The sequence below is a fragment of the Falco biarmicus genome, chromosome 9, assembly GCF_023638135.1.
Source record: "Falco biarmicus isolate bFalBia1 chromosome 9, bFalBia1.pri, whole genome shotgun sequence".
NCBI classification, from domain to species: Eukaryota; Metazoa; Chordata; class Aves; order Falconiformes; family Falconidae; genus Falco; species Falco biarmicus.
In genome coordinates this window covers 4,371,720-4,382,977 of record NC_079296.1, presented here as the reverse complement: position 1 = coordinate 4,382,977, position 11,258 = coordinate 4,371,720, and positions in this window count along the sequence as shown.

Here is an 11,258-nt window from a genome sequence, read left to right as displayed (position 1 = left end):
AAATAATCTCATGGAAACCAGAAAGAATTGACACACAAATAGATTCCTTAATGATTTAAAGCCCTTAGGCCTGTGTTACAGGTATCAGAGGAGGGCTGCAAGATGTGTGCATTATACAAGTCTGGACACAGTGTTATACCCTCCGTTTGGAAGATTTTTATTTCATGGAATCTGAACTTGACATCACCTGAACAAAGAAGGCAAGTGAAGAGCCTACAAATAGTTCTTGATTATACACCTGCTGTATACACTGGTGAAGTGCTATGAACAGTAATGAAAGTGCCGAGTACCCTCTGAACTTCAGGGGAGGGTGAAAAATCTTACTTGATTAAAGAGAAACCTGGGCAAAAAAGGTAGAGAAGCACTACTCTGTAAAACAGTTGGCCAATATTCATATAACCCTGTGATACTTATGCTTTGATTCTAGGAAAGGCAAGACTGTGCATAGACAGATGGAGAAAAGCAATCACATAGATAACAGGGTGGCCTGTGTCCTACGGCCTAATCCTGTCTATACCGTGTTTTGTTCTGTGGCTTTAGAGTTGTTTACTCCTCCTTACTTCTTCTCATCCATCCATAAATAAAAGTCGCCAAATGTCACACTTCACCTTCCAATCCTGTGACTTGTTTAAAAACATGTGGGGTATTACCTTTTTTCTGCTTCGCTTATACTTTAGTACAGAACCCAAGTTGAAATACGGGAAATCACTTCACAGCCACCTACCTGCCGTGCTGTGCTCTCCTCACCTTTTTTGGCTACTTAGGAGCGCCCTCTGGGTAGTGAAAGCAGTGGTCAGAGAAGATCCCGTGTTGTTGAACAGATGGAAATACAGCTTCTAAAGTTAAACATCTGTCGGCTCTCTATAAACCAGGGTAACATACCTGATGTGCAAGATCTTCATTCATGAGAGTTAGTCGGATGTTCTGCTTTTACATACCAGGTGTTATAGGAAGAACCACAAACTTAATGAATAGTGATATTTTATAATTCTACTTACTACCTGTTGCTTCCTAGGAGTACCAAATGCTCAGCATGAATGTCATTCATGAATAATGCACAGGAATTTGCCACTGATTGAAATACACATTAGAGGTAGGCTAAAGCTAAATATTTTTTTTAATTATCCCCCAAAGAACATAACGTAAAACCTATATCTCATTGTGTTATTTAACTTTTTATTTCATAAAACCCACAAAACAAAAAAAGGTTTATGTTTAAGATAGAGTAATGGTAAAATGTTAAATCAGACAGAAGGACTGATTCAGACATAGGGCTGTCACCTGGAGAGCAAGATGATGGACATTTCATTTAGGCTTCATTTGAGTGGCAGGATTGGTGCTTAAAACAATATCTGTGTACAGCAAAACCTTTCAGCATTATATTTAATCATTGTGGAGAGATGAAAGGGGTCCCACAATAAAAACATGTTCTAAATTTCCTGATCACAGTGCTTTAACATTTACATTACTGACACACAACAACAGATTTTAAAAGAAATGCTCACTGAAACTGTGTAATTTTATATCTCCCCTTTTTTTTTTCTTCATAGGGAGTCCATTTAAAATTACACAAAAACCCCTCTTCATCTTCTGAATGTTTCACTGATTAGCATAATTTATAGCTAGTTCTTGTGAATGAGGTGATTGTACCCAGGTGATTGCAAAAAAGTCTGCAGATCTTAGCTTTATAAATATTACTCTGAATCTTAAGTTTATTAAAGCATGTAACATGAGTGAGTGCCGTGCAGAGCTCTTCGAATGCAAAGACCACACACCATGTAACCTTTGGAGCCAATCCTCATCTTGGCTTTGCTTTTCTTAGCAAAAAAATTAACTCCATGATCATAAAATTTAGCCAGTACTTTACCTCTGCAATTGAAATCTCGCAAAATGGTTCAACCCACACACTAAATCCTACCTTCATTATCTGTCATACTTTGCCTCAGAGAACTGGGAAACTGACTTTACAGTAGCTCAGCAGACCCAATGGGTTCTTACGTAGTGAGGTATTGCAGGAAAATACTGGTAGGTAGATAAAGCACCTTTCAGACTGTCTGACAGTTAGAAAAAAAACATCTAAACTCTCCTCTTTGCATAGTTGTTTTCATCAACAGCCGTCAAGGCACTCTAGAAAGCAAAAAAGAGTCATTCCCTTAGCAGACAAAGCAGTAACTAAAGGTCAGCAAGATTAATGGAGTTGCCCATGGCCATACAGCTTATTTGTCAAGATACCGGCCAGGTCTCCAGGCTCCCAGTCTTGTGCTCAGGCCTGTCGTGAAGTCTGGGGCTGTGCAGTGCTAGTGCTGCCAGCGGCCAGGTTAGAAAATTAATTCTGCTGAGAAAGTCCTGGTCTCGACATGCAGCTGTTTGGCTGCTGAATGGTTCTTGTGCTTGTTGCATTTGCCGCTTTCTCCCATATTTTCTTTCCACATTAATGCAGTGCTGCCAAAAGGGCTGGATATTTGCCCAGGAGGTTTTAACTACTCTGGTCATGAATTGGTGTAAACCTTGTCAGATGTGTTTGTACTTCTCTGAAGTTTTGTGGTTTGTTCCTAGTCCTGCTTATGACAAGGTTATTTTGAAAGGGGACGAGAATGCAGGCAGCCTGCTGTCAGAGCCCTGCCTCAGCTTGTTGGGTGACATGATCTAAAATTTCCCAGAAATTTGGTGCAATTTCTTTATGTCTTGAAGCAAATTTCTGGAGAACTGCCAAGATGAAAACATGCACAGCTATCCTCTGTACAAAAACTTGCATGTTCCATGAAGATGCGATTCAGGGAAAAGCCGGAATCCTTCTTACTGTAGAGCAGGGAGACAAAAATTTCCATCTGTTGATAATAACAAGCCTAGGATTCTTCTTGTTCAAGCTGGAGCAGAACTGCTGAGAAGTCCCTAGAGAATTTCAGTCCAGTACTACATATTTGAAAGATTTGGATCCCATTCTAAAGTATTTCCATTGGTTGACTGAATCTCTTTAAACCCTCTATTTTTCATCATAATGCAATCAGGGAAATTAAATCTATAGTGCTGTTGGCCATAAGTTGAAGTATTTTGGTAGGAGTATCATGACTATAGTGTTTGCTGTGGTCTGTAGGTCATGAACACCCACTTTTGAATAGACGGGACCTGGAAGAAACCTGCATGTGGTGCAGCTGACTTTAAGGAAAAAGCTAGAAATGGGTTTGAGGTTCCCTTATAGGTGAAAAAAGCCAAAAGCCAGCATGGTGCACTGTCTGGGCACATTTTCAAGGCCTCTTTTATTTTGAGTAATTAATTCTGTGTTTTATTAGTAATGAAAGCAGGGGCTATTTTGTACAATGCTGGGGCAGTAAAGGGTGACTCAAAGAAAGTTAAACCCTGATGTAGCATTTTTTTTTGCAATTTATCACCTGCCTGTAGTGCTTACTGAATGTGTAATACAAGTTTATTGTTATTCAGGCCAATTGTATTCTAAATTTCCTTAATAATTAGCTTTCAAAGACAGGTAACTTTAAACAACTGATTGTCTCATAGTTAACTGGAAAAATCTGTAGTGTGACATCTTGTCTTTGAGGCAGTCTAAATGCAAGCTTTTTTTTGTGAGCTGTCTTGAATCAAGTGGTTTCATTGAATAAATACATGCATTAGGGCTTGAGTCTGCTGTATCCAAATGCTTGCAGCCTTTTTACAGATTTGTCGTGATTCCAGCTGGTTTGTCATTTTGGTTTTTTTTTAATTATTATTTGGTGGATGAAAGATCTGTTCTATCTTGGTTTTGGTTAATGAGACTTAAGATACTAGAGTATATAAATGTACATCTTTAAAATTGGTCACAATTATTGGTAGAATAATTGGTAGAATTGGTAGAAATGACAGGTGTGTAACCTGTATACTCCTTAATGTAGCTTCCTGAAGGTGCATTCAAGAAATTGTAGCAGAAGACACTGCTGGCCCACTGCTCAAGCAGAAACAGTTAACATGCACTGCATTTGTGTATTTTCCATCCTGGAATCCCAGAACAGTGAAGTCCAGGTAGAGTGGATCTAAGAGCTGTGCCGAGCTTGCCAGTGTTGCTTCCCGGGAGCTCTTAGAGACACCTTAATCACTTTCATCGCATCGCAGACCACTGGGAGGGGTAGAATAGTGCTCCTGTCCCTTTGTCACATTGTCTTATCTGAAAACTCAAAGCTTCCCTACTGTGTATTTTGTGTTTGTTAAATATGTTGGCGCCCTGTTGGTTGGTTGTTCCTTTGTGAACCTTAGAAGCTACAGTTTTCCTTGATTTCCCTACAAGAACATCGAAGGCTACAATGTTGACTTCAACAAGCCCTTCCTGGTAACCAGTCTTCTGTAGAACTAGGTGGTGTCTTGCCATCTGAACACAATAGACTAACTATAAACTTCACAATCCACTGCTAAGCTTTTATTTTCTGAATCTTTTTTTCTGCATCTACAGGTGTAGAAGCCACTTTAACATGCGGTGTGTCTGAAGCTGGCCCCCAAGGGTGCAAACACAGCTCTAATTGATTATCTGAAATGTGCACCTTTAAGGGTCCTGCAGTTACTGCTCAAGCTCTGCTGAGTTACTGCACAGCTTTAGGCAGCAGAGTTTTACTGACTGCAGCAAATAAATTTGCTGTGCTTTATGGAGCACGGAGAAGCTTGTTTTCTGAATTTTAATCATCTCAATAAATCGTGTTAAGATTGTGTTCTATTAGACTCCAGGAAATTAATGAGAACAATTCAAATATGGACATTATTGGGAAGGTGTGATGCTAACAGTACAGTTAGAAAAAAGTTTTAAAATTTGGCTGAGGCAATAATGAGGGTGCTAAGTATCGTAGAGATACAGAGTGCAGCTACCCAGGAATCCCCTTTCAGTCTTGCTTTTTACCTACAGGGATTCTGTTGTCCTACTGGGGACTAAACTGATGATGATTTTCAGGTTGCACTTCACAGAGGTGAGGAAACATTTATAATGGTGATCAAATAGCTCAGATATAGAAATTGTGAAAGGACATTTTCTAGTCAAATTAGAGTTCTGGATCATGTAAGATGAAAACAGGAATTAGAGCCACTGAAGTTAGCACTTCCATCCTTAGAAAGCTTCTTTGCTGGATATGATGTGTATTTTAATATAGGGAGAAAAGTAATAAAGGAGAAAGATGGTATTTAATGGGGAAGTGCAGTGGGATGAATGGAGCATCCTGTGATGCCAACCAATTAATCAGACCAGCAGCATCAACAAAAATATTTTGATTCCGTGACTTGAGAGTTTGGTGTTACTGACTACAGCAATGAAGATCAGCAAATTTTACTTGTAGCCTCTAATTGCCCCTGCACTAAGTGGAGGAATATTCATTCTTTGTTGTGGGAGTGGTTATGCACCTTAGGGTCAGAAAGCGCATGCAGTGCATGGTTCTCAGCCTTTCTAAGGCTCGTCATTTGGATAGCTTTCAGATCTTTATTTGCAAGATTAGAATGTTTTCAAAAAGATATGCCAGGTTGAAGCCTCTTCATTGCTGTATCTCAAAACATTATATTAGAAAGCTGTAATGATTGATGAGCATTTCTCATTGCAATTACAGATGAGGAACAGCAACCAACAAATCATGCCACACTGGTGAATGAATTACTGAGACGCTCTCTGTAGTCTGGCCAGCAAATCATTAAATCAAGCGAAGATGAGCAAGGGGCTGCCTGGATGTTCTCGCCTCAGCACAGCAGCTGAGTAAGCTGCTGTCTGTCTAAATCAATCCCTATTCTGGGAATTGAAACAGTGGAGACATGAAGCCCATCCATAGCCACATAAAAGACATGTTATGGCTGCAACTTAGGGGGCTATGCCTAAGGCAGTTTTTTGAATCCCTAATTCTGCCAGCTCAAAGGGAAGAAAATGGGGAGGCCATACTTGGATATGTAAAACTTTTCTCCTGACTTCTACTTGAACTGGGGGATCTGGCCCACAGTTAAGGCAGTCAATGGGGAGTTTATGCAGAGTGTATGTTGTAAGGGATCTTACAACACAGATCTTGGCAGATATATTTAATATCTGACAATTAAAATAGCTTGGCTGCCAAACACACTGAACATTGCCAGATTTTTATAAGATCTTGTGAATTCCTGACCTAGATATTCATTGGAGGAGGGAGTTCAAGAAGAGGAGGGAAGCATGAACCAAGCATGGAAGACTGGACTCCTCACTTCTTACCATTTCCCTTATTTCTTCTGAGTAGTAAAAATCTAAAACATGCAAAATGGGGCTAATAAAATGATTTAGGATGATCATAAGGTCAGCTCACTCTTAAAGTTGTTCCCATTTCTGTCTTTATATAATTTACTTTATGCTTGGGGTACTGAATAATGAAAAATCTAAACAAACAGAGCACTAAGCCTCAATCCTACATGTAAATCTGTGCACATGTGCTGCAAACAAGATAGCACCCATGGACAGATTTGTTTGTGTTGCCATGTGAGCCAAATGCTATGTTTTTGCTTCTTTTAATTATTCAGTCCTGAAAGAATTTACTGTGAAATCCCACCAGGCAGAGATAAGACTAAAAACCTTGTAATCTACAACTGTACAGGAGGGTCAGTTTATGGCCGAATGTGATGGAGAATTTAGATGTGGAGAGAATCTTTCATAGTGAAATAGGATGAAAACCTGCATTATTTTAGTGCTTTGCAGCTTGTACACTATTTCTATTTATGATGAACCTAAAGCTTGGAAAAAAACAAATGACTAGATTTAATCCAGATTTGCTGTTCTGATGAATTTTTTCTTACATTAATTCAGGTTGTCAGATAATTCAGTCCCAACATGGCAAGGGCAAGACAAATTAATTAGCTTAAGCTCCGTGAGTTCTGAGGGTTTTGTCTCTGTGTACTTTGCATGAGGATATGCAGGGCACTGCCTTCAGATGATTAGCCACTAATAGGGGAAGAGTCCCTTAGCTTGTCACCTGCCCTAATAGCACTCCCAGCCAAATGAGAAGATTGTCAGTGAAAATATTTACAATTTGGAACTGAAGACCACATTCCTAGTGCAGTTACAATTATTAAACTATTATGTATTCTCCTGAGACTGCTCAGGAATCACAAGTAATGCTTTTAAAATAATGGAATGTTTAGTCCTAGAGAAAATGGCCAGGTCTGGTCTCATAAAAACAACCAGCCAATTTTTAAGAAATGTTGGGCTCAACAGTATCTGGAATGCTTACATGCTGTAACCTTGTTACATGTAAGATAGTTATGGTAAATGGGTTTTCTGCAAGGGAATCCCCTGATATTCTTACTTGGAAGATTACCTCTCTGACACTATTATATACAGATTCTCCATCAGACTAAGAAGAAAGTTTCTCACACCACCTTTAAAAATATCTCCAACCAAAGAGAAAACAACGCTTAATTATTTCTTTCTTTCTTTTTTTTTTTTCCAAAAGGAAAAGAAAGTCATGTCTTGGGAAGAAGGGAAATCAAATAAAAAATTTAATGCTAGAGAAGAAGGGCAAGAAATGCAGTTTCCATGGAAACCAGAGCATAAGTAGAAACTTTCCAGCAAAGAGCAGAAACTAAAAATGAAAAAACGGAGTGGAGAAACTTGGCAGATAGCCAGCAGCTTCCACCACCTCCTTTTCTCCTGTTAACTTGGTGAGATTTTCTTAGTCATCTTTGCCTCATTTTGGAAGTGCTTTGCACATTCAGAGAGTAAAGCTGGGCCTGTGGGGCAGTGTACTTCACAAGGGTGAGTGAATGACAACATTGCTTGAGATAAGGCAGGCTATGCCAAAAAACCACACTCTGTATGATTCAGCTTCAGTGGCACTTCCACTGAAGAAGGGCAAAATTATCTGGGAATGGGCGTAAGGTCAGAGTGGGTTTGGGAGATAGCTTAGAGAATGGAAACTGCTTCGTCTCATGGTTGCAAAACACTGAGCAAGTCCTTCTTGATTCTTGTTCAAACCAGGGCTTTCAGAGTACACTGCAGCAATAAGCCGCTTAACACTTGGTGAGCTTGAATACTTCTCCAGTCCCTTTGTAGTAGGGAAAAGAGATACCCTGAAGTCTGCTCCAGGTGCTGCTGTGACTCAGGAAAGGCTGGGGCACCATACCTCAGATCTCTGGTCCTCTGCTCTCAGCCGAGAGTCACACACATGCTGCCCCTTGCCACAGGCCTGCCCTGGGCACAGGAGGTGTTTCATACTGGGTTATTAATTACATCCAATGTATTTCTAAAGCAGAGGGGTGTTTCAGACATTGGGCTCTATCTAGGACTCTGGAATTGATTGTTGCTGGCATGTTTAAGTCAGTTGTATGCAGTGAAGTAATACATTAACTGGATTAGCAATTACTAAGTCCACTTACACTTTTTAGCATGGCATGGAAAAAAGGAGGTTGGGAAAGTTACCAGGCAGTGCTGTAAAACCTTTGTTATGGCCAGGAGCTGATTTGGGGGAAAGATTTTGAGCGTGTCTAGGACTGCATGCTGTTACAGATGGTACTAATGAAAACACTAGTGTTTCAATTTCATTTAATCATATTGAAATTAAGCACGTAAGAGTTTTGCTAATTTGACCTCAGACTGCTCAGCATCTTATGTAAGTGACTCTTGTTTTCATGAACAAGATAGGAAATGCAGTGCAAGCCAAAAAAAAACCCCAGTTTTACTTCTTCTTTATGTGAAGTCTGGACAATCTTACCTCAGATACAGCACCACGAGTTATGAACCTGCCTGTCTCTCAGGTTTATCACTAGCAAGAGTCACAGTAAGGCCTACGCGTATTTAAATCTGGTGTTTTGCCACTGACTTCAGTGCTGAACTATACTGTGTCTCACCTGAGTTATTTCTTTGCCTTGCGTATGTCTCATTTAAATATTATTCCAAAACAGCAAAGGTTTTTCTTGTTTGGTTTGGGTTTTTTTTTAAGTTGGAAGTGTTGAGACCTTGGGTGACTTAACACACTCGGGTACTTCACTGGGGTTTCCAACCAAATAAAATGGATGCAATTTTTTTTAATGTCCTTTAGTATCTGTGCCTGAAAATGACTGTACAAAGCAATTGCAGAGTATGACCTTGTATTTATTTTCCTAGTCTACTTTTAATGCCAAAGGCAAAGTTTATTCAGCTAAAATAACAAGTATGAGAGGACTGGCCACGGCGTTTCAGTGTCGGGGTGGAAAAAAACAAGGAAAAAAGTTCTCTGAGCTGCGCAAAAAGGATTTGTTGAAAGGAAAACAGGCATTGGAGGAAACGTAACCACACGCGTGTTTGGTCACCGTGGGCTGCGGGGACCTGTGTCCCCGGCGCGGGCGGTTTGTTTCCGGGTGCAGCCCCGTGTCCCGCGGCGGAGAGCGCGGCCCGGGCAGCCGAGCGGCCCCGGTCGGCCTGCGGGGGGCAGCAGAGCCGTGCGCACCGCCCCGGCCCCGGCCCCGGCCCCTGGGCCCTGCCCCTGCCCGGCCTCTGCCCCGCCATTGCCCCGGCCCCGGCCCCGGCCCGGCCCCGCCATTGCCCCGGCCCCGGCCCGGCCTCTGCCCCGCCATTGCCCCGGCCCCGGCCCCTGCCCCTGCCACAGTCCCGGCCGCTGCCCCTGCCGGGCCTCTGCCCCGCCTCGGCCCTTGGGCAGCCGCGCCGCTGCTTTCCCCTGCCTGCACCAGGGGCTTCAGATTTGCGGCAACACCGCGGAAAGCTTCTTCCAGGAAAATAAGAATGTTCATTTGCCGGGATAGAGGCACGGTGGTAATGAAGGAATTTACCTGAAATGGCAGCTTTTACCAGGTTAAAGATTGTACGTTAGACACTTCTCAGGGATGTTACCTTGTTATGAAAGAACATGATGTGACAGAGAAAACTTCCCACTAAGACGTGCTTGAATGCAGGTCTGTCTTCAGAACATAACAGTATTCCATTAGAGTTAAAAGTGCTGACATGGCACTCAGTGTTCCTGGCATTCTCAGCTGAAGAGGCTTCCTCACTTCTTCCGTGTTCCTCTGTGCTTGGTGTGCAAACAAATGTTTGTCCTGTGTGCTCAGCACAGCCTGAGACCGTTGAAGTTGTTTTTGTCTTACATGACTTAATGTGAAACTATCTAGTTTCTGTTGGAATAGTCAAAGTATTGATGGACTCTGAGGGCTTATTTGTTACTTAGGAATGTTCAGCAAACTTGAGACAAATTGAAGAGGTGTAGCCTTATTGTATGCAAAGTAAAGCATAGGCAACGTTGGCAAATCATGTTGATTTGTACACAGCTGTGTGTGTTAGGGTATGAAGTTTATGAGTGACATGACCTGAACAAAAGAGCACTCCACTGGCTGCCAAGATTAGATTCCAGATGACTCTGACTGTAACAAGATGCCTTCCGTGTAGTATTACCACATACTGTGTAAAGGTAACCATAGGCTACTTCACGGCATTGCAAAGAACGAGCATTTTGGGAAATTCCTATTCCTGATGTCTGTTTTCAGCATTGCTGCTAAGTATTTTACCACTTCAGATTTGTCAGTGTTTGCCAGACTGTCTTGTTTAGATGTAGACCAGGAGGAAATCTGTACATCTGACCCTAGTGGATTCCGTTAGGAGCAAAAGTGCATATAATGAGCTAAACAGGACCCTTCGAAATCCCTGAGTTTAAGGAGTTTTAGAGCCTGCTGCATTTAGCCTAATACAGTAAGTGTGGGGCTCCTGATCTATGTGAGACCCCCTGAAGAAAGGAGAATCTGGCCTTTTCTAAGGCTGATTACTGTCTCAACCGTCAAGACAAATACAATGCCTGTAAATGTTCTCTACTCTGCTTAGGATCATAGGGGTTTTGTATTTTAGCCTTGGTTAGCAAGAATTCCCTAATACTGGTTTTACAGTATTACAGAAAGGCTCAACAGCTTTCTCAACATGGCATAAAGCATGCTATCTTAGCCTAGGCACCAGCGCTGCCAGACTACTTAGTTTTGGGGATCAGTGCTGCCTGAGCTGTGGTAATTGGTGGTATAATCTGTTCTAGAGGTTTCAAAAGCTCAGAGTTTCAGGAACAGTAAGGGGTATTTTTCAGCTAGTGTCCTGACCTGAGAGGTCCTGCTATCAGAATATGAATATCTTCCTCAAACAGCTCTTTCATTGGGGGATGGAAATGAATTTCAGAATACAAAATGTGTGGTTCCCAGATTCTTCCCTGATCTCCTGCCCTACACCTTCCATTAGCAATTCTATGTGCACTGCTCCCCCTTGTCATTCTATCAACCTTAACAGTCTTTAAATAGTCTATAGGCTCTGGGTGATGATTAACATA